General features: G+C 37.2%; 1 protein-coding gene and 1 pseudogene across 8 annotated transcripts in view; one reads left to right on the forward strand and one right to left on the reverse strand.

Moving 5' to 3' along the window:
* LOC116097500 overlaps positions 1–1,019 on the reverse strand; it is a 2,114-nt pseudogene extending 1,095 nt beyond the window's left edge.
* Positions 1–27,520, forward strand: part of Magi2 (membrane associated guanylate kinase, WW and PDZ domain containing 2) — a 1,461,753-nt gene that overhangs the window by 209,360 nt on the left and 1,224,873 nt on the right. The window lies entirely within an intron of this gene.

A 27,520-nucleotide genomic window follows, 5' to 3' on the forward strand; every position in this document is an offset into this window, starting at 1 on the left:
GAAAGGGAGCCAGTGGTGTTTCAAAGTAAGGTGCAGGACTTGGAGACCAAGACTGAGGCACAATACTACACACTGAGTACTGCTGGTGAGGATTATACACTGGCTGCATGAAGACTGGTGAGGGATATTGGGTTGGAGTCTGAATATGTTGAGTATACATACTAGAATCCATTAATTGATAACCATTCTTAGCAAAAAATGTATTGATGGCTTTTATCCTTGCCATGATTGGCTTGCTCTGAAATGTTTTAACTTCTTCTCTTAAGTATTTAAAAGCCTGCAGTGCATCTGTGTCTGACTAGAAAGTGATGTACCAGTTGCTGTTGTGCGCAAACTCACAGCTTATCACTTTGGGGCAGTTTTCATTTTTAAACAAAGCTTTCACTTCCTCTACAGGTGTTGTCTCAGGGATTTCTCTGAGAATCACAATACAACGCTTATGGCTTTGTCTCACCTTTTCTCCCTTGTCATCAACTTGTACCATGGGGGAAGATCTCAATACTTCAAGAATTAAATCTGTATTTGTAGTCAATTTTTTTTATTTCTTCCATGTTGGCGACTGTCCATATTGGGACAAACTGATCACTATCCATTTGAGAAATCAAGTAAAGGTCCTTTGATAAATTTTCTCATGAGAAACAGAATTCCAGCTGTTTTTTCAGGCATTCTTTTAAATCTTCTGTAGAAATTGTTGAACTGCTTTCTTCAAAGACATCGTATAGTTGGTAACTCAAGTCTTCAGGACCTAAGACCATTCCATCAGCTGACTCTTCAGCGTCTGCAGTGTTTCTTGTGGTTTCACAAGATGGAGAATACATTACTTCATATTCCTTACACATATCTTCTGAAAGTTCTGTATTGGCCTCAGGGTGAGATCCAGATGTGGCTGCCGTTTCATGCCAAGAGGTTTCAGTTACAGGAGTGCCATCCAGATTTCCAGAAGGAATTTCTTGCCATACTTTGGCATTAGAATTTAAACCAGTGCCTTTAGATGTCACCTGCTCAATGAAGAACAACATGTCTGCTTCCGCTCAGCCCAATTGTTCACGCTGAGACTCCAACTGGCTCCCAGGCTCACCCCAATCGATGGATCGCTAGGATAAGGACACTCGCCTTGCCCCTCCACCCGGCAGTGGACCCGGCTCCTCCCCCGCCTGCTTTCTTTCTAATCTATGGCTGTGAGCCCCTGTACTAGCAGAAATTCCAAGAGATCTAAAATGACAGACAAGAATAAACATTGGGAAACAGAAGTGACAAAGAAATGTCAAAGAAAACGCAATTGCAGAAGAGAAAACATAAGGAAAATTTAATAAACACTTCAAGTGTATCAGAATCTACTCACTAGAGCAGTTAGGCAGCTGTTCCCAGTCCTCCTTGAAATCATAAGTTGGATAGGGTCAAATTTGTAACTTAACAGGGTTCAACTAAGGAAGCAAGAAGGACAGATGAGGCAGAAAACAGAAGACACAAGCAGTAGATTCCAGAAGAGCTCAACAAATATGTGCTAAAGCAACTTTTTTGTTTATAAAGTGAGCAAACCTGCATAAATAAAATTTTTATTCAATATTTGTCCTCTGCCTTTTAAAGGGTTTTAAAATAAATTAAAATTTTACAAGATGGTTACAAGCATCTCTACTACATGGGTAAGCTCAAATTCATAGGGGAAAACACAAGGTAATTAAAACCATGCCTCATTGGAATCAAATGTTCCTAAAATCTCAGATCCACCACTTTTCATTGGTAATCCTCAGGTCTCATTTCTGCAAGCTTTAGATTGCTTATGACTATTGTGAGCTCATTGTCACAGTGTAAACATAGTGGTTGGATGGGTATGAAAAGACAGGAAATAGTGCGCAGGAGGAGTAAGAATTAATTTATGTTTGACTGTCTAATTTAATAATGTCACAAAATCTTGCATGTCAAACACTTGGGAACCTTTAAAATAAAACAGACAAGTTATGCATAGTAGTCACTTTTTCCAACATTTTCAAATGCTTATACTCATCCTCTTTATCAAAATTTCTGCATGATTAAAGTATGTATATTAGGTTTCTCAAATGCATTTAGTACCCAAGTTCTATGTATGATGTGCTACGTAGAGGTGGAATAAAGAATAGATACTAGAGATCACAGTCACCATCAGGACCTCAACACTGAGAAGAAGCCAAAACCCCAAAGACCCAGAGAAGGAAGTCACCAAGGTCATGCACATCTGGATTACTGGAAGGAATAAAAGAGAACAGTCAAATATTTTAGACAGACCACAGTCCGAAGGTTTAAAGTTCAAACCATGGGCAGGCTCAGAAGCAGAGTGTCTTGGAAGAAACCCTGGGACAAGAGGAATGTGTTGGCCCACCTGTGACTCTTCTGACTGCTCGCACTGTGGCAGCAAGTGTAAGTGCTGTAGGGTTGGATAGCTGCCACATGTCAGACTAAAGCCTGTTGCTGAGATCACATATGGAAGAGGAGGACAGGTCTCTGGCAAAAGGTTCCTCTCACATAAAGTCATAATGAATTTCTCAGTCCTTTGGGATTAAACGCTTGTGGGTTTGATGCACTAGCTGTTGGTATGGTGTGTTAATTCATTATTAATACCTGAGTTTAACTTGTGGCTTGTGAATAGTGCCTTGCAATGACCACTTGCAGCATGAAACATCTTCATGAATAATTCACTACAGAAATTATAAGTGATTTCTAAAGGGGATTGTCTATTGGGCTTTGGTGATCAATCTGACAAAAGCAGCTTCTTTATCTGTCAATTTGCAAAATTGTATGTGCTGTGTAATTATTATAAAGATGTTAATATGACAAGACTTCCTTTTTCTAAAGGATACAAAAAAAACATGCTGTTTCTCTCTATTTACAATGCAGTTTATCTCAAAAATCAAATACACTTTGTTTTTTGTCATTGATAAGGCAGTCCCAAAGTGACATCATGTCAAAGATACTCATCTGAATGCTTCATAGTGTCTTAAGACATCATTTGTTTTATGGTTGAAATTGAAGGGGAAATATTTTAGTCAAAGTGATTTATATGCTCTACAATATTTATATATTTGTTAGCATCCTTTTCTGAAATTTCTCATTATTAAAATTGATAATCTTTGAACTAATATGCCTATATTTATTGATAACATGCATATTTGTACATTTCTATACTGTTTAGGTATACATAGAAGTTTGCTTCATATAAATACTGAGGCAAGTTTATTATTTGAAGTTCCCTTGTTACTGTATCTTTCAAATAATATCTTTTAAACACAGAGCTGCAGAATCACCTGTGAATATATTAGAAATACTAAAATTAGGAGCAATTCTAGGGCTCTATAGTTAAATCTAGCAGAGTACACAGCTATCTATGTTTTAACAATCTCTCCAAATATATCTGATGCATACCAAAGTTGGTGAATTTATTAACTTTAATCATGTCTCTTATATGATTAGTTCACTTAATACAATCTATGTGATATATATCCTATGTGAAAGATGCACAACACATTAGTTATGCTCTCTCCTTCAAGAAGTATAAAATATGAGCCACTGACTCACAAAATTTAATAATTACAAGACCTTACCATATGCTGTAGTGTAATATATGATGAATTATCAAGTTATAAATATGGTATAAGGATGTCATTATACCATAACGAATCAAGTTCTAAAAGTCAGACTGATTTTATTCCTACCTGAGTTCTGCCACTAACTAGTGCCTTTCTTAGAAGATCATCACGAGCCCACAGAGACAGCACAATATCTGATACATAACAAATGGTATATAAGTTATTATTTCAGTGTCATGGGCATTAAGTTCTAAGAAAATTCAAGTTTTATGTTTTGCTTGTTTTCAGCAGAAAAATTAAAATAATTACATAAAAAAGATTGTTGCACTGGGCCTTGAAGCATGCATATATGTTGATAGAGAGCGAAAGGAAGCAAGGTTTTACCTGGCTGATTTCCAAAGTGGCTGTGGACTTCACAGAATGGGGAAACAACACCACAGAGCACCTCGCTAAAAGTAATAACAGAGTCCCAGGAATACTTTCTTGCCTTTCACACCTCTATACCAAGTCGACATCGATGAGGAGCTTCAAACCCTGTTTTTAATATCATCACCTGACTTTGTCTATCTACATAGTATAAATATTCATCAATTTTTGTTGTCAGAACGTAAGCCACCAACTTTCTATACCTCCAAATATAGTCTCTTTATATTTTATATCATAGTACATTTCACTGCTTCCACTTGGTTGTGGTTTTCTACCAATGCATGTCATCCTTTTGGATTCTGTCCATTTGCTTTCATTGTAAGTAAAATAGAGTCTATTAAATCCTTCACCATGCCTCCTGTCTGAGCATGAATAGTCTCCAAGGAGGAAATGATGTAAGGAGGGACACACAGTGCTCGCCAGCCATGCCCCACCTGGATTGTCCCTGTCACTGAATAGCTTAGGCTTACTAGTGTTGTGACAAAGGATGACAGAATTTGTAGGAATCTAGGCCTCTGCTTAGTGGGCGAATGTTAAACATACATAGGACTAGGGCTTCAGAGCAGAATTCCTCTTAACTAGATGGTTAAAAGCAGGAACATTCCTAAGATGAGCAGTATTCTCTTAACTAGAGCAGGAACAGTTCTAAGTTGAGCCAGTCCCAGGCAGCCTCCTATCTCTGACCTCAAAAGGCTGGGACTACAATTGCATGCTGGCATGCCAAATTCTGTTTGTTTGTTTGCTTATTTGTTTTTAAACCCGTGTTCTAAGAGTTGAACTTCAATCTTCATTCCTGAAAAGCAAGGACTTTGTAAATTAAGCTATCTACTCAGCCTCTTAAGTGTTGATTTAAGATATGATTTATTTGTTGTTATAATTATTAACTTAGTGAAATCTATAAGCTTATCTACTTTGTCATGTTACTTAAAGGTCTAAATCAAAATCCATCTATTCAAGTGCATTTTATATTGTTAGTTATAATAAAACTGTCATTATTTGCTTTTAGCTTGAGAGCAATAAAATGTGTTTATTTTCTTCTTAATCAGTTAAAACCCTGTAATATTAAAGTGTCTCATGGCAACATAAGATAAAAGATCATAAAATTGTACTGCCTGAAAAGACCAACTTTCAGTCCAGTCAGTTCAATACTTTCCTCCACACACATTCAGAATGATTTTCAAAGAGATTAAATATCCTGCCTAGTTTACATGGTTCTGTTGCAGAAGGAAGATTGCCCTGGCTTACATCACTCTCTTCTATTCCTTTCTGGGTTTGGTCCACACTATATATATGAAATCACCTGAACCCAAAATTATCATCTATATAAGAGTAGTTTTCAGTTCTGGCCTCTTATATTAAACAGTAGCTATACCTCAGTGATAAGTATTCTATTGCACTCTCCCCAAAAATATTGTTTCCCCTTGGGAATTGGATTATGTACAAGGAATAAATCACTAGCCATGATATAAGCCTGATAAGATGTGAATTGTCTCAATGTGCTGCCTTGATACAGTTAGGTTATCATGGAGATTCTTCATAATGTCAAAACTGTCAGATAAAGTCAAAAGAGAAGAAATTTAATTTTCATCATTTTACTCATCCTAACTGACTTCTTACTAACTTTTAAAGATTTTATTTATTCTTTGAGAATTTCATATAATGTGTTTTATCATGTTATAGTTCTTTGAGAATTTCATTTATTGTGTTTTATCATGTTCACTTCTACATCAATTCCTCTTAGATTTACACACTATCTCTTACATATCCACACAAGTTGTGTCTTTATTTTAAATAAATATGCACTAAGAGTAATTTGGGCTGCCTACATATTCTTAGAAGTTTGGCTTTCTACTGGAGTGCAGTAAATTTGCTAAAGGACATGCCCTTAAAGAAAACTGACCCTCCTTTAATCAACAGTTATCAATTGCCCATAGCTTCTCCCCAGTCCATGCTTGGATTTGTGCTAGACTAGGATTATTCAGGTTTTGTTCATGCTGTGATATATGTAGCTAACCACATATGACCAGAAGACGCTGTTTCCTTGTAGTCATCCTCTACTGCTTCTGTCCCTTATGCCTTTTCTACCCCCTCTTCCACAATAATTCCTAAGCCTTGGCAGAAAGGGTATAATATAGATGTCCACAATACCTTATTCTCCACATATTGACCAGTGGTGGGTCTCTGTTAATTGCCAATTACTATAAAAACATAAGGTATTCTTATAAAGGTTGAGAGATGCACCTATCTAGGGAAATAACAATATAGATCATTAGGATGATATTCTTGTTTTTTTTTTGTTGTTGTTGTTGTTGTAATATTTGTCTACTTAGCAGAATAATGGTAGGTTCTCTACTAGGGCCTTTGATTTACCTGTGTTTTACAGGGTCAAGAAACTGTGGCTAGACCTCCTACTTATAAAGCTGGCCTTTTTCTAATACAAGTACTTTACCCTACAGGCCAAAAACCAAAGGGTTTTCAGGATAGAAACTGAAGAGAAGCTAAACTTCTGTATCTCACACAGTAAAAATTGATGCTTGTGTTTGTGTGTGTTATTTTGTTCCTGGTTTGGCATAACTTTTTGAGACAAGAATTTTCTATGAAACTTGTATTGGCTTAAAACTTAATAGCTTTCTGTCTTGACCTCCTAAGAACCTGAAAATTAGTATGAATCACAATATGTGGCTACTTTTATTCTTTTACCAGCTAATTATTGAATATGCTCTATCTGAAAGTATAAAAAGCTTAAAATGAACAAAGTAGATGAAAATGACCAACATGTTTTAAGAATTATGATTATGGCTTAGAGTATTTTGCATATAAATTTAGTGAGTAAAACAGAATAAGGAATATGACAGAAGGAAAACTGTGAGAGCCTGTGTGGAGTGCTGATAGCTCCCTGCAAGTCCTTTGCAGCTCAGCACTCATTATTGATCAGTTACATTAAGGTGATGTCTATCTCTTGTTCTCTTGAAAATGAATAATCTGTAATTATAAGGGTGAGTCTCAACTATCTTTCCTTGATACATAACATTGCAACAGTAACTAATGTCAAATGTTGTACCTTTCTTGTATATCTGGAGCTGAAGGCAATCTGAATGTGTGATTGACTCATTTTTCACCTTCCATGTAAAACCTCAGAAGGTAAGAGGAAGCTACTGGATCTAGATGCTGTCCTCTTGTTTTTACTATGTCCTATCATCTCCTTTTTTGTTCAGGAATATGTATACTGGAGAATGGAATAATACTAAAACAGTATGTGCTTGAAAACATGTGATACCATACTAGAAATAGTCATAGCATCATTCCCATGGAGAGGTGGGCAGCCTGAGTGAGCCATACTAACTATGAGTGACTTTCTTCCCCTACTCCCTACTGTACAACCACCTTTGGAACCAACTTTTGTATTGGACCCAAAATAAGCCACAGCCTTATGCTCACTACAAAGTCTTATCTCAGACCTGGAGCAAAATTCACATAAGTTGATATAATCCATATTGTTTTTCTAAGTATAGAAGTATAACAAGATTGGCACACTGAGTACCACCATTCTGTCAGAAAGGCATTGGTATGGATAATTGTACCTCCTTGTTTTTCTTCCCCCAAGTCTAACCTTAACTACTAATGTGAGATCCTCTGTAAACCTGACGTTCTATGTTCTGCATAGATCTAGAAGCACCTGAGAAAGGTAGGATTGGTTTCTCTCAGGCCTTGAGGTTGCCATCAACATTCTTAGATCCACCAGAAGCCGAGAAGTTAAGACCTAGATTGTCGTTCAAATGAGCTCAGTCACAGACATCCACAACAAACTGGCTTGTGGTTAAGAGTCAGTCCATTTCCATTGAGATTTTTCCTGCTTCATTGTTGGAAAAACTTGCTTGTCATTTATTGCCCATATTAACCTCATACTAGGGAAGAATCAAATTTGTCTTTAGCTATTATCTGTCTTAATATAGTAAGATAACAACATTTGCATGTTTTGGTTTTAATAGTTATTGATGAATAGTTTTTGTCTCCCAGACAGTACCCAGTATATGCTCATACTGAGTATGGATTTTCTTCCTCATTTCCAAGAGAAGATAACTTCATCAGTATTGATTTTAAATATATCTTTACAAAAGGCATCAATATGTATAACTTCATTCTGGATATACTAACTATAGGTTTCTGTTCATTTCAGAAGCACCAATAACTTTAAATACGGTATAGTCATATTGGAGAGGCTGAAATAGGTCTTTTTCCATGGGACCAAGAAAGTAAGAAGAATTAGAAACCTACTTAGAGCAAGGAAAGTTCTGAGGAGCAAAGAGGAAAGTTGTTTCTCTCACCTAAGTGCTAACTAAACCTATCCCTGCTTAGCTTCCAAGGTCAGGCAGCTTAGACACCTTTAATGGAGTATATCCATAAATGGAAAATTATCTTCTTTACTATGGAGCCTTAGCTTACAAAATAGTTAACAATTCAATTGTGTTTTCTATTAAAGATTAAAGATCACCTCTTCCCTAATTTACTTGTAACTTGGAAGGTAGTACTTGACAAAAAAATGAAATTCAGATTCACTATGTGATTAATTAATGTTTTCATTAAAATATAAGTGGAGATCTTCATCAGAGAAGTAAATAGATTTATATTTTCTTCCTTATCAAGGCAACGAGAGTATTGTGTGTTAAAGAAAGGTCACATAAGGATTGGAGGAAGTAAGGAGTATAATGAGATTGTGGATACTGCAAACTACATAGCAAATTGCTTGCCTAGATTTGCTTCCTGTGTGATGTGATTTACTGTCATTGACTGTTTGGCAGAAAGAATTAAGTGTTTGCATTTTTATTGCATCATTAAGTGTCTCTGCCATGAAATAAATTGAGAGTGAGACAAGAGACTGCATGAAGAACAATCTTATTGCACTGGGCTCATTATCATCCTTCCTCAAAGGAGCCATGTAACACTGACTGCTTTACATGCACCCATTTTTCTTAAGTTTTTGACAACCTCAACTCCTTTTAGATTTTGTTCACAATGAGCTAGTGGTGATAGGTAACAATGTAGAACTATGTGAAAGAAATCTGTACTATTTCCTGTTAACTGGTGTTGATAACAGATAGCTTGCTTTAGAACCCTGAAGTTCGGCACTTAACCTACTAATTAAATATTGACCATTTAAGTGCAAAAATAAGTGCTTCTTGAAATGTGTGCTTCCCTTCAGTCAAATTTTATTGTATCACAGTGATTTTAAAGACTTAATTATTTTGGCTAATGAACTTTAAAACAAAATGAACATTATATAATAGGTCAGCATTCACATGTTTATTAAATATCAATTACTATTTTAGTGGTATTAAAATAAATATTTATGTTGCAAATATGGCATGGTCACTTTATTAATATGATTTATAATATATATGGTATTATATATTTTTGAAAGCTAAAGTGGAATTTCTTTCTAATACTCTTACCTAGGAGTAGACTTTGGGTGAAAAAAATTTAGTCTGTGGTTACATATCTTCAACCTTTGCTTGTTTAAATAGAAGGGAAGGAAGAGAAGAAGAGAGGGGGAGAGAGGGAAATAAGGAAGAAAGGATGGAGAGAAGGGAAAAGTTAAACAAGAAGGGAGGGGAGAGGAAATCCAGTGATGAGACAGCATCATCTGCCCTTGAGGGTTTATTTTAATTGTATTTATAATAAGTTCATTTTTATTGAGAAAGTTTAAGGTTTTCAGAAATATTCATATTAAGAGATAGTTTTTATACAACTTGTTATAGGTTTTCTAGATGACCAGCAACAAGTATACATAATATATTATACATCCTGGAAACGTTTATAACTGACACAGTTACATACCAGGATGGTGATAAGGCTCCTAGGCATCCTGTTTCATGCTCCATAAGTTCTATTCCCTACTCCCCATCACTCTTCAGCAGAAGGACTGATAGTGTTTTGAAGCAGATACCACTGTGGTAAAATACCTGCAGAGTTGCCCCCTTTGCAACAGGTTTGTTCAGTAAATCCTGCAAAAAGTGGATGAGATGAGATTCCTGAATTCTGACCTTTACATGAGGGTAAACAAATTTTAGATGCTAAGCTCATAGTCCAACATGAATTTTTACTTACCTCTTAATTTTTTTAAATTGATTAGCATGATTTTACTGTCCTAGTTCCAGAACACAGATCAGGCTTTGAATATGAATAGCCACATTCTAGAGGTAATATTGTATGTGAACCTCAGCCCTCAGGTGACAGACTCTACAAAGGGCAGCCAAGTGTCAAGCTCTCTGTTGGAATGTGACTATTGCATGATACCTGTTTTCTAGACAGCACCACCCCACAATCAGGTCATAAAGTCGTCTTTTGTGTCTCAGGGAAGAAGAAGGGTAAGCAATGTAGAATGTTATAAAACAGGTTCAGCTGTGCGGTTTAATTTGCATGGAGTATCTTTATCCTCTGAATGACTCATTGGCCGATGAAATATCCTGGTTGCCTCAGTCCAGGGAGCTTTATAATTTTGTATGCATACATTTGCATCAATTGAGATAAAGGGAGTTGCTCAAAATAAAAAAGCAACAGAAGAACTGTTAAAATGATAACTGCTGTTATCATTTTTTAATTTTTAAGATGTTTTAGCCTTTTGCATTTTGCATATACATCACAAGCATTGTACCAACAAAATACATATCAAGTAAATCAGAGTAGAATCACCCAGTAATACTGTTGGTACAATTGTTGCAATTCAGAGTATATTATATTTAACCTATGTGTTAAAAGTAATTTTACTGTATTTTAATGTTTAAAAAAACCTTAAGCTTGAGATAAGTCAAAATTGTATCATTTTTTTACATAGGTTAAAAGTAAATATGAAAAAGACCTTATACTTTTCATTAGGTGCTTATGAGACAGCACCAGACATTGCTGCTGTATTGTTTCATGAGAGAGAGAACACAGGGGATAGAATCCCAGCCCTGATGATCCATTGGCCTGGTGTGGGAACAGAGAGATAATTTAGTAAAGCAGATTAATGTTAAAGACTGAAGTCTAAAAGATGAGCAGACATACTCCAAAGCTGAGGAAGAAAAAAAGTGACTAGAACATAGTACAAAAATGAAAGAAGATATAGAACTTTCTAATGTTTGTTGAATTATAATTTATTAAGAGTAAAATCCTCTCATCATCCACATTTACTTCTTTAAATTTAGACAAATGCATTCATTTTATGCAGTTAGCACTACAATAAAAGTATAAAACATTTTCATTGTTCCTTAATTTCCCTATTTAGTCAGTCCCCTATCCCTCAACTCAATTTCTGCTAGCCTATGAATCTGCCCTTCTCTATCTCTCTAATGGAATAAGTATATAGAGAATGTCTCACTGCATTATGCATTAGCATATGCTTCGGAAGCTGGTCCATGCTGCTGCAGTTCCTGTTCATTTGTCAGTACTATTCTCTTGTATGCATATGATATGTTTTTGTTATCTCCTAGTTGGTGGATATTTGTAGTACTTCCAGTTATTACAAGGTTATCATTGCTAGAATTGTGGTGTTGATTGATGAGGCCTCTAGCTGTGATCCCATTTCATCATCTTAGAGACTGACTAACTGGAGTAGCAGGGTAGGTGTCAGGGTGGGGTTAGAAGTCATAATTTAGAGGTACTTTTATAATCTGGAACTCTACAGAAATATTATTCCTGATAAAACAAAAATGTTCAAGACTTCCAGTGCCACAATGAATACTGCGCACTTAAGAAACCTTGCTATGGACTCTCATCTCTTGCTCCCTCTCTCCTCCTCTCTTTCTCCTCTCTTCACATGACCATGGCCAGCCTACACTTTTCTACCTTCTCTCTCTCTGTTTTCTACAATAAAGCTCTAAAGAAAAAAGAAAAGAAAAAGAAAAAACCTTTCTCTCTCTGTCTCTGTCTCTCTCTGTCTCTCTCTGTCTCTGTCTCTCTGTCTCTCTGTCTCTCTGTCTGTCTCTCTTTCTCTCTCTCTCTCTCTCTCTCTCTCTCTCTCTCTCTCTCTCTCTCTCTCTCTCTCTCTCTCTCTCTCTCTCTCTCTCTCTCTCTCTCTCTCTCTCTCTGTGTGTGTGTGTGTGTGTGTGTTTTCTCACAGGAACTAAATAGCCTACCTCACTGGGATCCTTGTCTAGGCTGAAAAAGTATCACTGGGGAAACTTTGCTCTCTAGGATTAAGCAGGTGCTTTGTAAGGCTGCCAGGTACTGGGATTGGAAGAACACAGCTCATAGAATCTCAGGAGGTAAATGCATTATCATCTGTGTTTGCTATAAAGGAAAAAGAATAGATGTATTAAAGTCAGTCAACTCTGTTTAGCTGAGCTTCTATTCACTGCAACAGTCATCTGTTTCATCACAAGAACATCAAATTTCTATGAAAATATAGGTTGAGTTACTTAAAGTACTTTTCTTTCTTTTTTAATCTTACCTTTCCCAGATGAAGTTTAGGTAAATGGAATAAAGCAAAATATGAGATGTCCTTAGAGAGCTTCTGGTAAGAACTGAGTGATTTCCTCCCTAGACCTTCCTCACATTTCCCTAAATAAACCATGATGCTAAATGTTAATTAAATTCAGATAATTAAAAATCAAAGAGAAGGTATTCAAACAAATTACAAAGAATGACGGTGCAGTTATGGCAATGTATTTAAAAATCAATTTAAAAGAAGATAAATGGGAACTGTTCTAATGATATTCTCTTTCTAATGGGATTAAGTGAGATAATGCATGAGGGTTGCAGAATACAGATGTGTGTTCCACCCTTTTCAGAGATTTTTGTCTCATTATTTGAAACGTTGTAAACATTTTAACTAGCAATGGCAATGGGATGTTTTTATTTTCTTTCTTTATCCTTGCTTTATTCTTCTCTCATATATTGTATCCTGACCATGGTTTCCCTCCCCCTTCCCCTTTCCTCCCCTCTCCTCAGTCTCTCCTCCACACCTCTCCCCTCTTCTCACCCCACCTCTGCTATCCCTCAGAGAAGAGCAGGATTCCCAGGGACATCAACCAAACATAGCATAACAAGTTAAATAAGACCAGGCACACACCATCATATCAAGGCTAGACGAAGCAATCCATTAGGAGGGAAAAGGTCAGAGTCAGCCCTTGCTCCCACTGTTCGGGTGCCCAGAGGAACACCAAACTTCTCAGCCATAACATAAAGGGAGAGAAACTAGGTTAGACCCCTAAAGGTTCCATGATTTTTGTGAGCCCCCATGAGTCCCAATCAGTTGATTCTGTGGGCCATATACTGATGGTGTTCCTGACTTCTCTGGTTCCTCCAAGTACCCTCCTCTCACCCCTACCCTTCTCATGACTCTCAAAGCTCTGCTCAATGTTTGGTTGTGGGACTCTGCATTTGCTCCCACCAGTTTCCTCTCTGGTCTTTTTGATGGAGAATCTACTTAGTTTTTGTTCTATCATATTCTCTGCAGGCAGAGCAAACTGTATGTGTATGAGGCAAAAGGGATGTACCACCAGACCAAAGAAATAGTAAGGTTGATTGAGCCCAAATCCCATGAAAGTCAGAATTATAGCATGTGTGGGGCCAGCTCCCTACCAAACTTTATGTGCTCTGGGACAGGTACCACAATATCCCACTGAGACGACCATGGCATAAAACCTGAAGTTCTCCATGGCAATGAGGTATCTAGGTATACCTGTAGTGTTCAGCCAATGAACTTACCTCAGTGGGCATTCCTTCCCACAAAGGTACTGAGTCCCTGGTTCACCCTGTATGAGGTGTATACATTTTCCATCAAATAAGGCAAGAAAGGACTATGTCTTCATCAAAGATGGCCACAGAGTTGGGGTGGGGCATCTCAAGAGGAAGGACTTCATCCTAAAGAGCTGCTGCACCTAAATATCCTGGAGAATGTCTTCTCTCTCCCAGCACAGCACAGCACTCACTTGGATCCAAATCAGGTTCTGCCCCCATCCTACTTTCTGCCTTCTCCTTCCAGCTTGGTGTGTGGGCACCCGAAGGGGAACTGTAGACTGGGACCCCTGTTCCTAGAAGTACACCAGCAGTGCTTGGGTACACAAGAGACTGGGAACCACAGCAATCATCCCAGACTCTGCTCTTTTCCACTGGGGAAGTTGAGGCTGACGACCCCCACTACTGACCTTGTTGTTCTGTCTCCTCTGAGCAGCTTGCTGGCAGTGCTCCAGGCACCCTGGCAGGGAGGCAGACATGCTAGGTTGGTGTCTCATTCCCTCCACTGAAATCCTTGCCTAGTTGCAGAAGGTAGCCTGTTCACACTGCCTGTCTCCATTACTTAAGAGTCTTTTCTAGGATTACTCTCATAGAGTCCACGGAGCTTCTGTTGCACTAGGTTTCCACCTTGCCCTGGAAATACCCCCAATTATATCTGTTTCTCCCAGTTTTTCCCTTCTACTACCTGATCCCTAGCCTTGACCCCCTGCAAAATCTGTACTTTCCAGAGAGATCCTTGTGCCCCTTCCCCAAGGCCTCCTTGTTTCTTACCCTCTCTGGGTCTGTTGACCATAGCATGATTGTCTTTATTTACAGCCAATACTTACTTATAAATGAGTACATATCATATTGTCTTTCTGGATCTGGACTACCTCACTCAGATTTTTTTCCTAGTTCTATCCATTTGCCTGAAAAATATCATGATGTCATTCCTTTAATAGCTTATTAATACCCCTTTGTGTAAATGTACTACATTTTCCTACGACCACTCTTTGGTTGAAAGATATCTAGGTTGTTTCCAGTTCCTGGCTTTTATAAAAATAAAGCTGCTGTGAACATAGTTTGGCAAGCATCCTTGTAATATGATAAAGTATCCTTTGTGTATATTGCTGGGTCTTGAGGTAGGATTCCCAGTTTTCAGAGAAACCACCATATTGACTCCCAAAGTGGTTGTATATGTTTGCACTCCCAACAGCAGTGGAGGAGTGTTCTCCTTGATCCACATCCTCTTTAAGGGATTTTTTTCCATTTTTTCTTTAAGGACCCCTATCATCTTCATAAAGTTGATTTTAAGGTTGTTTTCTTGTAATTCAGCTGAATTGGAGTACTGAGTTCTTGCTGTCAAAGGATAGCTGGGGTTTGGTGGCACTGCAATGCCCCGGCAGTGGTTGATTGTGTTCTGACATTGGCATTTAGGCAATTTAGGGTTGAGCTATAAGGAGAGACGTGAACATTGATATGGGTCTTTGGGAACCAAATCTAGGAATGGGGGAGTTCAACTCCAAGTAGGTAACTCTTTTTTCTTCTGACTAGTGTGCCAGTACCTGAACAGAAGAAGAGATGGGTTTTTTGGTAAATAAAATATTCAATAAAATTAAGTATGGGTGTTTCTGAAGAATTGACAATTCTTAGGAAGAGCAATCTTATTTTATGCTGTTAGCAAGACTGGAATGAGATAAGCTGATGTTGAAGAAGACAGTTTAGGAAAAAAGGTTGAATATGACCATATCATTGGTGTTTCTCAGTGGAAAATATTGGTCAATAGAATCTCTGACCATTTGTCAGGAATGATTTAGTATATACTACATTGCATGAAGAGAGTAAAACATCTCACTAGTGAAATCTACTTTAATATGATCTAGCATGCTTGGTTCCTTGAACTCTCTTACTCAGAGTTAGTATTTTCCTTTCTTCATTGTCTAATGTAATATTGCTAAACTTAAAAAATTTACCTTACACATTCATGATTACTTTTATATTTCTTGTTAAATTTGATTGCAAGTAATAATGATACCTCAACTACCAAAATATTCTTTAGATATTTTTTAGATATAACTGCATAGTTCCCTGAGCTCCCATTCATCTTTAAAGACATATTTTACATCAGCTCATTCTGTATCTTACTATTCCAGATTAAGCTTTACACAGGGCTATTGCCATCTATATGATATGCATGTTTTCAACAAAACTATTTTAATGTAACTGCATGGGTTTTGCGATTAGTGCTTGATACTCTTGGCCATGAACAAGATCATGATTTATTCACAGAAAGTAGGTAAGCTGTTCTAAATGCAATAGTTATACTTTTCCTCATTAGCTAATCTTTAACATAAAAACTGTTTTGAATTTGAATATTGGGAACAAATGTACTTAGCTTGGAGCTGCTACACTTGGGAAACTTTCCCAGTGGGGTATAGTTAAGGCTTTGAGTTAACTCTATCTTTTAATACCTTGTATATTTATTTACTCATACGTCTATCCAGAATCATATGTGCAGCCTAGACTCTTAATCTTGGCATGCTTGCTGACCCAGCCATTCTAAATCGGCTATAGAATTAAACCTCAGAACCTCCCTATGTCTGAGACAGTGCCTTAAACATTTCAGCTTGTTAGTATTCCTGAAGAAAATGAATAGACAACAAAAGATCTGATGACACTTGAGATCAAGGCTTTTCTTCTGTTTTTTTGTTTTGTTTTGTTTTGTTGTTGTTGTTTTTGCTGTACAATTTCCTGTATGTGCTTGATTTACTTTTGAATCAGCCTTTGTCTTCTTTCATGCCAAACTTACTCCTAACAACTAATTTTCTTTTTTATTCATATTCCCTATATGTAAAGTTTGTCTGCATTTTAAAAAGCAACCGAGGTCTCTTTCCCCATGGAGACTTCTCCAAGGCCACATAGACATTTTCTTCTATCCTAAATGGGTATTCACAGGACCTGCTATCAGAGAGTTAGCAAGAGGTCATCTTATAAAGTAACCTAAGGGTGATTACAGCTTCATTTTCTGAAAAAGAAAAGGAAACCAAAGCCAATGCACAAAAACAAAACAAAAATATTAACAAATATAAATCAAAGAAACACAATACTTGGATTTGGGGATCTTTATCCTCAAATTGCCTACATTATCAGCAAATAATGAGGAGCAATATTGTTGGTGGCAATAACTTAATAGATGGTATTTTATAACCCTACTTTATTTCCCTAATGAAGCTTAGATTGGATTTATTACAAGATAATTGCTATTTTTAGTTTACTGTGTAGCTATACATGCTGGATATTTGAAAGTAGGATTGCAAACAAATGGGTAACTTGCAAAATTAACATGCTGTGCACCACAGATCATCCTGAAATATGCTATGGGTAAAATTGGGCATGTTGTTACTTTAATTTTTCCAGTTTAAAACAAGGTTAGTATTCCTAGGAGTTAGCATAGGACTTGGGATAGTTCTCCAGTCTACATCAAACCATGCTTCCATAAGCAAGTGGCAGTCTTTGGAAGGACAGAGGAGATGGTCTTCTGTTTTTAGAATTACTTCCCCAAGAGTTGGGCATTGAGTCTCACTAGCCAAAGTTCTATTTTCCTTTTCTGTCAAAGAACCTTGAATTCTGTGAGAAGCAGATGAAAGACAACATGACTATGCCTTTAACTCAGCCAACTGATGACAAAACCCAAGTTTTGGTTTGAATTCCTCTGCCAAGAATTTTGAACATTCCTATGTACATTTATTGGACTTTAGAGAACTATTTTATTTGACCATTTCTTTTTTTTAAAACTTTTACTGCATTATGATGAGAAAAGTTACATGATTTCAATTTATCTGAATTTGTTAACATTTAAAAACATATTTTAAGTAAATAGAATTAAATCACATTCTTGTTTCCCTTTTGTACCCCCACTCCATCCAGAGATCCCCTTCAATACCTACAATATCTTTTTTGTCATATTCCTTAAAATTTATAAAATGTTATAAAAATAAGTATTATAAAAGTTGTTTGATATAAAACAACAATCAGTGCAGCTCATTGAAGTACAGCCTTATTACAATGAAATCCAATGTCTAAAAATTGTTCTTATTTTGGGCTTGTACCAGAGTAAGAGCCAAAATTTTAAACTCTACTAAATACAAAACAAACAAAAAGACTTTATATATTTATGTTCATTTAAGAAAATACCAGTAGTGATGTATTATTTTGAAGTATACAGTTAATATGTTTGGAGTTATTTAAAATTTATATTGAGAAAAATTTATTTTCACTATTGCTGTAGATGAGCATCTATATAAGACCATTTCTTAATTTGATTTTATTTGGTGTTTTATTTGTTGCATTCTTTATATATGATAGATATCAATATCCTATTGTTTTGCCTAAAGGCACTGATTTGTAATAAGAAACACTGCACTTTAAATTTTATTTACTAAAAGAGGTTTTGGCCTCTGTGTATGATAGTATTGTTCCTTATATATCTGTATAGTCTTCCTCATGGCCTCTGTGTATGGTAGTATTGTTCCTTATATGTCTGTATAGTCTCTGTGTATGACAGTATTGTTCCTTATATGTCTGTATAGTCTCTGTGTATGACAGTATTGTTCCTTATATGTCTGTATAGTCTCTGTGTATGATAGTATTGTTCCTTATATGTCTGTATAGTCTTCCTCATGAAAACACGTCACTGTGAACAGCCACCAGCTTCCGTCCAGAAACGGCACCATGGTTACCAAGTCACTTATTTCCCGCCCTAGCTCAGTCCTGGTATAACATGGCAGCAGTGCCACACAAAGCGGGTCTGTCTACTGTTCAACCCTAAGCTAACCCAATGTTCCTCTTCCCCAATTTCATGTGACATGGTTGCCCCATGATATGATATCTCATATTTTAGTTAGGATTGTTTTAATTCAAGATTTCTAGGATGTGTACAGTCCATGCAGATGGCAGTATTGAGATTCTTAAGCAAAAGGAACAGGGATAAAATGTATAAAAAAACTTTAAAGAAGGAAGAAAGAAAAAACTTGAATTAAGATTTGTATATGTGAAAGCCCTGAAATACAAACATTCTAAAAATAAGCACACACAGACTCAGTCTGTGTCTCATTCATTTCATACAGACTCAGTCTGTGTCTCATTCATTTCATACAGATTCAGTCTGTGTCTCATTCATTTGTCATTGCTTTCGCCCTGAGGCATCTGGAAAGGTCTTTACATTTTATTACCAAATTCAAAATTTGGCACAAAGAAAGAAAACAGACAAAACACAGAATGCAATCAGCTAAGGAAGCACACAGCACTTGGTAACAATACTTTGCCATTGTTAATTGAAAGGAGTTTTGAAAGCCTACAGTCTTCAACATACAGGAAAAGTAAATGTCAAACACGATGTTTTTCAAAGCAAATGGGATCATGTAAATGAGCTCTAGGAAGAGCCAACAGTTATCCCATTAAATGGTTATGCTGTTTTATATTCCCTTTACAATTTGTTTCCTGTAGGAAAAAGCTTAACATTTTTTTTGTTCAAATCATGGTCACTTTCTTACAATGTAAAACCTGGAAGCTATGAAAAAGCAACATTAGGAATCTATGCTTCTTTAACTGGGGTCATTGTTTAAAATACAGGACAAGTGTCTATAAATAACTGTTACATTAGCATATATTAACATATTAAAAGAAGATGCAGAGGTGCCTGTGCGGGTACTTTAGATTTGATAACATAGAATATCTATTCTCATCCATTTACACACACAGACACTTTTAATAAAAGTGTTATATCAACTGTTGTTTATATAACAAAAGGAAGGAAGAATACCCAGTCAGTGCAACATTTGAATCCAAATGTTTCACAAACTAGCTAACATCTTTTACCGGAGAGTATAAAAATACAGACACTTTTCTATTCACATATATTTATTATAATTGAGAGGAGAAATCTAGATATGTGGAATTCTCATGATATGTATAATACGATGTTAGCCATTTTTATGCATCATTTCCCTTGACTTATACAACCATCTTCTAAGAAAGATCTTTATTAATTTTGTAACTTTAAAAAAAGCTCAAGTAAATAAGGGAAACATAGCCCAGGATGGTGTAATTGAGAAAGGTTGCCAGGCGGTGGTGGTGCACGCCTTTAATCCCAGCACTTGGGAGGCAGAGGCAGGTGGATTTCTGTGTTCGAGGCTAGCCTGGTCAACAGAGTGAGTTCCAGGGTAGCCAGGGATACACAGAGAAACCCTGTCTCGAAAAACCAAAAAGAGAGAGAGAGAGAGAGAGAGAGACAGAGAAAGGTTACACACCTAGCTAATGGCAATGTTAGATATCACACTGAAGGCATTCTCTGCAAACCCTGCAGGCGTATCCCAGGGTTATGCCATGAAGACAATTACCAACTAATTGCTGAATCACTTCTCTGACCTCAGCGCTGTGCATAGTTCTCAGAATAAAATCTGAGATAAACAAAGAATATTTTTTTGTGTATTGTGAATACCGTTGCAATAATATTGAATTAACTCTTCATCTCTGTGGTAAAGACAGAAAGAACTGACGGACGAAAGTAATTCAGTTCATATTTCAGAGGATTCATGACCATGAGCTTGGTAGTGCTGTTCAAATCATGCTCATCAGAAGCAGAATAAAGAGAATATAGGGAATGGCCTGAGATAGATGTATGCTAAAAGAGCATTCTTATTTATAGGGACTTCCCTTGTCTTTTACAGCAATGACTCCAGTTAAAAAGCCTAAGATTTCTACTGATACTTACAGATTAGAATTTTTACATCATAAAAATGCAACGATGATTCAGCGCCCCAGTACACATATGCAGGGGTCTATTCTCTCCAAGTAGACCCTACGGCTTCCCTTCCATCACCTCCCAATGATGCCATCATAGTACAAACTCAGAAAAGGACTAACTCTTCTGATCTGCCTATGTAACCGCCTCAAAAACACGCAGAGGTGAATTGCTAATTTTCTGGACATCCTTACTACAATCATGTTGACAAAATTGCCATTAGAGAGACTTGTGAATAAAATTGCTGATTAGAAGCAGTGTCTGTGTAAATTGATAAAGAATATGAGTCAGTATAAGAAAAATTCTATTCCTGTGAGAGAGAAAAAAAAATGAAGAAATAAGAAATTAGGCAAGGTAACATAGACCGGCAAAGCAGCCGAAGAAGAGGCAGGCCACAAGCGGCTACCATTCAGCAGCCAGCTGCGCTCACCTTGCTCTTTTCTGTATCACGATCAGCAGTGACTGCCAGGGAGGTAATATGCTCTCCTGCATATGATCACCAACACTACAAACTGGAAAATAGGGAAAATTACCCAGTCTCCTGAGGTGTTGCCAGGGTCTACACGTTCCGTGAGTGGAGAAATGGCCCAGGAAGCACTGGCTCTAGATTAGAGTAGGAGACTGGAATCTGAGGATGCCGCACTTGAGAAGCACTCAGAGGTGATGAAATGCGGATGCAAAACCCTTGTCAACAAAACCAGAATAAGAAACTAAATTGAGTACTGACAAAAAGCAAAAGTAAAAAAAAAAAAAAAAAAAAAAAAAAAAAAAAAAAAAAAAAAAAAAAAAACAGTCAAGACATGGGCAGGAAGAGAACAGGTCCTGTGTGCAGTCCAGTCCAGTCTTTATCGCCCTCCTAGTCCACCTATCGATACCCCCTCAGTCTCCAAGAGGATGTTTCCCACCCACACCATACCAGACTTCCCCACACCCTGGGGCCTCAAATCTCTTGAAGGTTAATTACATCTTCTGTCATTGAGTCAAGACCCAGCAGTCCTCTGCTGTATATGTGTTGGGGGCCCCATTTCAGCTGGTATATACTGCCGGGTTGGTGTCTCAGTATCTGAGCAATCTCTGGGGTCCAGGTTAATTGAGACTGCCAGCCTTCCTATAGGGTTGGCCTCCTCAGCTTTTTCCAGATTTTCCCTATTTCAACTATAGAGGTCAGCAGCTTCTGTCCATTGTTTGGGTGTAAATATCTGCATCCAACTCTTTTTTTTTATTAGATATTTTCTTTATTTACATTTCAAATGTTCTCCCCTTTCCTAATTTCCCCTCTGGAAAAAAAAAAAAAAAACTTATTTCCTCCTCCCTCCCCCTGCTCACCAACCCACCCTCTCCTGCTTCCCTACACTGGGGGATGCCACAGAACACTTCACAGGGTCCCCATCACAGGACCAAGGCCCTCTCCTCCCAGAGATGACCAACTAGGCCATCCTCTGGTACATTTGTATCTGGAGCCACGGGTCCCACCATGGGACTCTTTGGTTGGTGGTTTAGTCCCTGGGAGCTCTTGGGGTACTAGTTAGTTGATATTGTTGTTCATCCTATGAGGCTACAAACCCCTTTCAGCTGGTTGTTGGGTCTTTCAGAGGGCAGACATGCTAGGCTCCTGTTTGTAAGCACATCATAGCCTCAGTAGTAGTGTCAGACCTTTGGACCTCCTCTTGAGCTGGATCCCAATATGAGCCTGTCACTGGACCTGCTTTACCTCAGGCTCTTCTGCATTATTGACCATGCAGTTCTTTCAGACAGGAACAATTCTGGGTCAGAGCTTTTGACTGTGGGATGGCAGCCCCATTCCTCCACTTGATCCCCTGTCTTTCTACTGGCAGTGGACTCTAAAAGCTTGCTTTCCCCACTGTAGGTCATTTCATCTAAGGTCCCTCCCTTTGAGTCCTGAGAGTCTCTCACCTTCTAGGTCTCTGGTGCATTCTGGAGGGTTCCCCCACCTCCTACCTCCCGAGGTTGCCTGTTTCCATTCTTTCTGCTGGCCCTCGGGGCTTCAGTCCTGTCCCCCCCTCCCCACCTCCCATGCCTGCCTATATCTGATCATGTTCCCCTTATCCCCCTCCATCTCCCTTCCTTACCTCTCCCTCCCCCCCGCACACACACCCCCCGCCCGCATGATTGCTTTTTACTTCCTTCCAAGTGGGATTGAGGCACCCTCACTAGGGCTTGTTAGCCTTCTTGAGTTCTGTGGATTATATCCTGGGTATTCTGTACTTCTTTAGCTAATATCCACTTATTAGTGAGTATATACCATGCATGTCCTTTTGGATCTGATTTACCTTCCTCAGGATGATATTTTCTAGTTCTGTCCATTTGCCTGCAAAACTCATGATGTCCTCATTCTTAATATCTAAGTAGTATTCAATCATATAAATGAACCACATTTTCTGTATCTGTTCTTCTGTTGTGGGACATCTGGGTTATTACCATCTCTAGATATCACAAATAAGGCCACTATGAACATAGTAGAACACATGTACCCGATGACTAAATTCTATAGCTGAGATACATGCACATATATTTTTATTGCGCTATGGTTACTAAGAAATGGAGCCAACCCAATGCCCATTAAATAAGAAAGATTTTTTTCCCATACACAAAGGAATACTGTACAATTATGATCAAAATTGAGATTGACATTTTCAGGAAAATAGAAGTGGAAATCTTAGTAAGCAAAATTAGCCAGACTTGTAAAAGCAAATACGTGATGTTCTCTTTCCTATGCAGAGCCTCGATATTCTAGTGCTATCTACTCTGTGCATATCTACATTTATGGAGAGAGATGTGAAAGGAAAAAAGGAACATGAGAAGGGAGAGGAGATCTTCAAGGAGTAGGACAGTGGAATGGGAGAGGCCAATGAAATATCATGTGACGTAAAAGCAGTATGGGTGAGCCATGAACAGGACACTAGTAGAGGCATGGCATGGGGATAAAACTGGGAGATGGTGGCGAATAAGGACAGAGTGAATATTAAAATACCACAGGGACATTTTTAAGGCTAAAGTGTATCTACCTTCCTACCATTCCATACTAGGCTAGCCTTCATATTCCTACATGGCTACAGCTTGTACTTCTGGTCTCTGCCAAAGTTTATAAGCCTCTCTAATTGGGAGGTCAAAATAAGACAGGTCGTTTTTCCTTCTACAGGTTTAAGCCTAACACCATGGCATGTTGCTCTTAGAGAAGCTCCTGAAAGTTGATTTTATCCTATCATTTTCACAGAAGAAAGGAGCAAAGGAGATCACCAGAGGAATAGATAAATCTCCCTTCTGGTGACTGTTAACCATGAACCCAAACTACCCCAACTATTATACAGAAAATTTTAAATTGGTGTTCACTTTACCCGCCCCCCAAGTAATATAGCCCTTTTTATTCCCATTTTAGGAAGGAAATTGAGACACAGAAAGAGTACTTTGCCCAAAGAAGTCTATTTGGTTGGAAGAATCCAGATACAAATACTGGTCTTAGAGAGCCCTGAGTACAATAAAATCACAGTGGCTCAGGGTTCAAGACCCAGGACCACTGGGTCTGCCTTGCAGTCCAGTGCTTTTGCTCTCTGTGTATCTGTTACCTCTTTGGGAAAATAAAAATAAAGCCACTGCCTTCTCAGTGCAGCTCAAAACACAGTTTCATAAAAGGACTTTACCAATGACTGCAACAGGGAAAATGTTAAATTTTTAAATATGCAAAACCCTTGTTTTACTCACTTCTAGAAGACATAACTGAAAATGTATACATGAATGCACCACATGAAATCTTTGATTTTGTAACCATTAGCACATTAGCTGCAGAGATGATAAAAACTGAAATTATATCTTTATAACTGTAATTCATCTATCATATCAAAAATTATAATTTGAGAACTGTTAATCTTTACATTTTTACCAAGATTCATTGGTTGTAGTTTTCTCCTTGGATCTGAAACCCAGTGACTAAGTCAGACACTTGAACTCCATTATTTGGTATCGAAGAGAGTTTCATTTCTACTGGTTTTCTGCTCTCAAGTTAATTTCTTCAATATTTAGAAAATAATTTAATATAAACTCTCTATCACAGACTAACCTCAAATGCTTTTATTTATTAATTGCTAGTGAAGTATGTAACAAATCATTATTACTGGTTTCATTATTAATGGGGATAGGAAATTCATGCTGAGTTAGCTCTTACACGTGCCACATTTTTATGTATTGCTCAGGCAAATGTCCAATAGCACACTCTTGGGAATGGCTCTTGCTCTAGTATCTTACTCTATTGCACCCAAATACAAAATCGTCACAGGGAAAGAAAGGGAAGCAGAGGGTTGGGCAGAAGAAACAGGATAGAGAAGGAGAACAGAGAGAAGTGCTGAGGAAGGGAGAGGCAAAATGAATGAGAGAGAAAATGAAAATCACATCCTAGGCTTACTATGTCAACCAAGTTAAACCATGTAAAATGGAGATGAAACGGCCCATCAAAAGTTATTTGTGCCACATAATAAAGTAAAAGAGTATCAAACCGGAAATGTAATTATTAAAAGAAGAGTAAAACTCAGTTTGAACTAACTTATTACCACCATGTAGTTTATAGTTATCTTCCCAGAAATGTGTTTAAAGTGTATTAAATTCTTCATAAAACATTTACACTGTACTTGGGCTTTAAGAGATTGAACTGCAATGCTAGCTTTAATTGTGTGGTTTTGCATGCAAAATTTGATGTCCTTGTAAAATTCAGTTTAAGTTCCTATTTTCTCTTATCATTTTGTAATAGTATGTGACTTTTATCTTCCTTTTAATTTTCTCTGCTAGTCTTGTCAGAGCAGGAGAAATGCTTTCCTGAAGTTAAACAAATTATTTTCCAGAATAGTTCAAATGTATGTAATTTCTATTGGGGAAAAAAATAACAAAAGTTTGAAATAAAAGTAAGAAATTACTTTTGCTTTGCATTGTATGAATGTTTGCTCTCTGAAAATTTTACTATGTATCAATATTATATTTGTTCTAAGTGTATACTAAACAGCCAAGAGACCAGTGGCCAGGTCAGAAACAACATGATCAAAAGAGTATGTTTATTGCCACTCCATCTTAGATAACTTCTTTATTATCAAAAGTAAATAATAGTTCCACTATTTTTCTATTAATACTATCATAAAAGTTGCTAGTTTTCAAAATCAATAACCATTTATTCAAATACAGGAAGCAAATGTACAAATCATGTAGAAAATCAAGTATTTTATGTGAGATAAAAGGATAAAAATTGTTTAAATTTTATACAAGCCTTAAATATTATATAAATGAGGAAAAGCTAGACAATAATAGAAAGATAGGTAGATAGATTGTTAGATGATAGATAGAAAGATGACAGATAGACAGACAGACAGACATGACAAATAGGTAGAGAGAGATGACATGAAGGTAGATAGTGAGACAGAGATAGGTAGATAATAGAGATAGATGATAGGTAGTTAGACAGACAGAGAGACAGACAGACAGACAGACAGGCAGGCAGGCAGATAGGTGATAAGATATCCCATGCCTTTGTCTCTACTCCACTTCTCTCCTTTCATGTAAAAATATATCATAAATAAACCAGCAAGTAAACCTCTTACATTATAGAAAAGTGGCACACCTTTTCCTTTGAGTTTCTGCCTGGTTTTGTCCCATCAGAGAGACTGCTATTGCAGGCATTCTTCCAGTTACTTCTTTAGATAGTAAATGGCTTCCGGCTAAAATCAGGTCATATCTATAGACACATACACATTCAACAGTGGATATAGTGAAAGATAGTGTCTACCTATCAGATAGAAACTGTTGAAGGGTAATTGATACATTTATTATTGCAAAAAAGGAGAAAATGAGTACTCAATGCTATTTCCAGTATAATCTATTGAAAACAAGAAGTATATCTCAAAAAATAAAAACCATGAGGAAGGGAAGAGCACAACAAGATAAGGTGGACCACGCAGTGGAGTCAAATGTGGTGAGGGATCACATTATTTGTGGTGGCTTCTTTTAGAACCAGGGCATTTCCATATAGAACTATATACTCTAATATTTGATGAGATAAAATTCCATGAATTCAGTCCTTATTTTGGCCAGAGATGATCATCCACAGCAGAATGCTTGCCTAGCACATAAAGGGCACTGGGTGCCATCATCACTGAAGAATTTTAAGAAAGTAAATATTATATTACTAGAATGTGGGTGACCTAGTTAAGCTATAATTAATCTCCTAGGCTTTAACCCAGAAGCATCTTTCAATCTTTGTCCATAACAACAGTATACTCACACGTAAATTGGGTCTTCTGACTTATAATAGATTTACTTATAAAGCTTTGATTTGTAGCAAAAGCAATAGGTATTCATTACTTTGAAATGTTGAAATTTCATCTTGTTTTGGGCTAGCAGTGTGGTGCTATATTCTGTTGAGATTGTGAGCCATTGTAGACCTGCAGCACCTACTAATCCACGTGACAACTAACAAGGATAAGCAACTACTATTAAATGTGCAAAGTTATGCAAAGCTCTATTGCAAGTTAGGTATTTTGAATGCAAGGAATTTATAGGGATGTAACCCAGTCATAAGGAAAGTCGAAGTGTGTATGTGTGTGTGTGTGTGTATGAGTGTATGAGTATGCTAAGGAGGGCTTAAACATTTCCTAGGGAAAATAGACCTTAAGTGGGGATAACGGTAAATTGGAACTGGACTAAAGGTTGTAGTTATCTTAGAATGTTCAAACCTTACCATCTTCACAGATGTCAAGATTTATAGAAAGTCTCTTGCATCTGTCAATGTGTGTCTGGCATAACTTTACATATTCTATAAAATCTGCTACTACTTGATGACATTGCATTCAACAACTTAGGCATGTATTGAAAAGGAAAGAGTAGATATTCTATGCTGTAGAAAATATAGCATATAGTCAAAAAAATCTTGAATGGAAATAGGATAGACTGATTAGATGCATTAAGATTAACAGTATGTCCTATTGACAGTGTCTTTTGCCTTACAGAAGCTTTGCAACTTTATGAGGTCCCATTTGTCAAT

This window comes from Mastomys coucha, unplaced genomic scaffold (genome assembly GCF_008632895.1).
Source record: "Mastomys coucha isolate ucsf_1 unplaced genomic scaffold, UCSF_Mcou_1 pScaffold19, whole genome shotgun sequence".
Classification (NCBI taxonomy): Eukaryota; Metazoa; Chordata; class Mammalia; order Rodentia; family Muridae; genus Mastomys; species Mastomys coucha.